Source organism: Acanthopagrus latus, chromosome 18 (genome assembly GCF_904848185.1).
Source record: "Acanthopagrus latus isolate v.2019 chromosome 18, fAcaLat1.1, whole genome shotgun sequence".
Taxonomy (NCBI): domain Eukaryota; kingdom Metazoa; phylum Chordata; class Actinopteri; order Spariformes; family Sparidae; genus Acanthopagrus; species Acanthopagrus latus.
In genome coordinates, this window is record NC_051056.1 from 2,349,899 (window position 1) to 2,353,786 (window position 3,888).

General features: G+C 42.0%; 1 long non-coding RNA gene across 1 annotated transcript; it reads left to right on the forward strand.

Annotated features, from left to right (window-relative positions):
* Positions 1 to 203: 203 nt before the first annotated feature.
* Positions 204 to 3,128, forward strand: LOC119007707. Its single transcript, XR_005071201.1, has 3 exons — positions 204 to 250; positions 342 to 426; positions 3,035 to 3,128. It is a non-coding gene; the product is annotated as an uncharacterized LOC119007707 (long non-coding RNA).
* The last annotated feature ends 760 nt before the right edge of the window (positions 3,129 to 3,888 follow it).

Genomic DNA, 3,888 nt, shown 5'->3' on the forward strand with positions numbered 1-3,888 from the left:
AGGGGTCCCCAAAAATTGGTGTTCAGAATATTAATTAAGAAATAATTAACCTATCATGATTAACGGCCTCTTTGCCTTTACTTGTGTTTGGCAAAATCTAAACATCCATATTGCTCACCCCCCTGTATCTGCGTGAATTGGTACGGTCCTTGCCAAAGCAGGCTTGCTAGCAGATAGCAATTGCATAGTGAGCCACAGGAGGAGCACCACGGTCATGTTCCCTCCGATGACATCTGGTTTCCAAAAAAAGGTAATTAGGTTGAAATGAACCTGCTGGTTTGGTGTCGACAGTGAAATAAGCTACATCTCACAGTTACATTTCGCTCCTTTCTATCGTTTAGCAAACTAATTCTGCTAAACAAGAAGTCCCCGCTCTTCCTACCAGACTCAACAACAGACCTGAACCCAGTGAACCATCTCAAAAGGGTGAGCAGCACTGTGTTGAATACATGTCAGTTAGCATCTTTGTGGAGGTCTGTGGGGATTTATCTCTCTTTACTCACAATTACGAAGAAAAGAAATCGTTTTCAATCAAAGACTTTAATTAATTTTTGGCTGAGATGAACTAAGAACAAGATATCTATCACAGAGTGGCTCGATTGCCATTAACCTTGCTGTGCACAATCAAGACAATATTTGTTGAGCTGTTATTAGAGAACAAAGTCTTTTTCATACTAAGTTACTCTTCCTCTTAATTTGATGTTACTCATACCAGTTATTGCCACATTCCCACTCATTTTCCACTTAGTAATTTTGCTGTGAGACATTTCTTATAGAGATTATTAGTCTTACAGCAAATAGTGAATTCCACTGTATGCAGACTGTTGCATGTACACTATATTGCCAAACATGTTCACGTACCCATCCAAATAATTGCAATCAGGTGTTCCAATCACTTCCATGGCCACAGGTGTATACAAGCAAACACCTAGGTATGCAGACTGTTTCTACAAATATTTGTGAAAGAATGTGTGGCTCTCAGGAGCTCAGTGAATTTCAGTGTGGTACTGTGATAGGATGCCACCTGTGCAACTAGTCCAGTCGTGAAATTTCCTTGCTCCTAAATATTCCACAGTCAAATGTCAGTGGTATCATAACAAAGTGGAAGCGATTGGGAATGACAGCAACCCAGCCATGAAGTGCAGTGAGAAGCATAGTGCGCAGGGGTCGCCAACTTTCTGCAGAGTCAGTTGCTACAGACCTCCAAACTTCATGTGGCCTCAGATTAGCTCAAGAACAGTGCGTAGAGAGCTTCATGGAGTGGGTTTCCATGGGCGAGCAGCTGCATCCAAGCCATACATCAGCAAGTGCAGTGCAAAGCATTGGATGCTGTGGTGTAAAACACGCCACTACTTCTCCATCTGGCAATCTGATGGACGAGTCTGGGTTTGGCATTTGCCAGGACAATGGTACTGTGTAAAGTTTGGTGGAGGAGGGATCATGGGGTTGTTTTTCAGGAGCTGGGCTTGGCCCCTTAGTTCCAGTGAAAGGAACTCTAAGTGCTTCAGCATACCAAGATATGTTGGACAATTCTGCTAACTTTCCCTAACTTTGGGGATGGCCCCTTCCTGTTCCAATATGACTGTGCGCCAGTGCACAAAACAAGGTCCATAAAGACATGGAGGAGAGAGCTTGGTGTGGATGAACTTGACTGGCCTGCACAAAGTCCTGACCTCAACCCAACAGAACACCTTTTGGATGAATTAGAGTGGAGACTGAGAGCCAGGCCTTCCCATCAAACATCAGTGTGTGACCTCGAAAATGCGCTTCTGGTAGAATTGTCAAAAATTCCCATAAACACTCCTAAACCTTGTGGAAAGCCTTCCCAGAAGAGTTGAAGCTACTATAGCTGTAAAGGATGAACCAATGTCATATTAAACCCTATGGATTAAGAATGGGATGTCACTTAATTTCACATGCGAGTCAAGGCAGGTGAGTGTAGCGCCCTCTAGATGTCAGATTTTTCTTACCGAGGTTCGCTCCCCAAGTTCGTTATGTTTTTCTTACAGCCCTGTTAGTAGTTAGCTAATTAATGCGATAAGGTAAGTACACGGTAACACACTGTTTATTATCAACTGTTATTTATAATCCTCTAGCTGATTAAAATGATTTTTCCTACTAGTTGGTTGTTGTTTTTATGACCGTGTTTTAACCACCACAGTACATAAATGACATTAACCAAATACATTTTCCTCCTAATGTGTACCCTTTAACTTGTAGTTCTCCCTTTGGGGCACTCTTAGGTTAAATACAAGTATAACGCTATTTATAACATGCACAGACGAAGAAATAGTCACAGGTAAATGTTAATTATTTACTTTAGTAAATTTAGTAAATTAACTTTAGTAAAAGTAAACAATATCTGTAAAAAAATAAAAAATATATAATAATTCAATTTCAAGTTCCAGTCAATAACCCAAAATGAAATATATCTGACAGGTCCAACAAACAAAAATGTCTCTCCAGTGTCTCCAGTATACCATTTAATATCAACAGTGAACACTCAAAATATCACACCTAAAGCTGGCACTCTCATTATTACTCAAATGAAAATAAAGAGGGTACCCTTTAATCAGAGAATCGATGCAGGCCTGAAACGTCACTTGGGTTTACGGAAGCCACAATCCAACATGGCTGCTTCGCGCCTTACGCAGAGAGGAAAAAAACAACAGCCAGAAAACACCTTGCTGTAATGGCGTCGTCCTAGTCCGTCTGGTCCGGCAGCGGGTTGCTTGGACGTCGGCCGCAGACGAGTCACTTGAGCTCCAAGTGATGTCTGTGGTAGACAGTCACACACGGTCTCTTTAGCAGGTGTGTTCACACAGCAGGCGAACATCAACTTCACTTGTGGGAGTGCTGCGTTAGCTGCTCTTTTGTGAAGGACTTCAGGCGTGTCAACATGCACTATGCTAACTTTAGCTGTAATCCTCATGGAGCATTTATCTCTGGAGTCCTCCTCATTTCAAGTTAAGTTCAATGAACAGTTACAGTTGAGACAATCAGTTGTCCGATTGAATGTCTTTTCTGGCTGTAGATCCGCTCCGCTATGCAGTTCCTCGCTCTCTGCTTGTCTCCTCTCTTCTTCTGGATCCGCCCGACCTCTCACCCTGCTCTCTCATGGGATTCCCTCTGGTAAGTAAAACTTAAACTACTGTATATTTTCACCTTTGAATATTGCTCTTACACTCTTCTTAAATAACAAAATATGCACTTATTGCAAAGAACAAGAAAATGAACCAAAATTAAAAATAGATAAAATGAATGCTTCTTATTCCAATATTTATTTATTTAACTTTTTAACAGGGTTACATGAGCAAATATTTTTGGCAGTATAGTGTATGTCAGCACAATGTTTTATTTGCTCACTGACAGTAAGCAGCACACTGTCAGTATCGGACTACAAGGGACAAGACAGTTGCAAAGGTAGAGTTATGTAAAGCTTTGAACGGGTCGATTGGGCCCTGGAGGTGTGGTTACAGCAGTGGACTGTCCACATACTTTTCATCAGTCAGACTGGAATAAAAATGAGTTTTTCAAAACTAACAGCAACTTAAGAGTAAGGAAGAAGGCAGAATGCTTATGCTGAGACCACATTACAACTCTGTATGTACAGGTAGGACTGTGTGTGTTTCTGTAGTTTGAGCTGAGCCAGCAGTTAGCTGCAGCCTTCTCTCCTCCTCCAGCACATTCAGCGGCTAACCAGGTTACGCCTGAATCAGATTATCAATTTCTGGGCTAAGTTGAAATCTACAGATTGCTGGCAGGAGCGGGAGTGACGGGCTAAGGAGCGCGCTGTCAGGACAGATTGATGGAGCTACTCATTCACAGCGACACGGGGCCCATTTATAAAGCAGTAATTGCTGCTGTGATATCGACACTCTTCCTGCT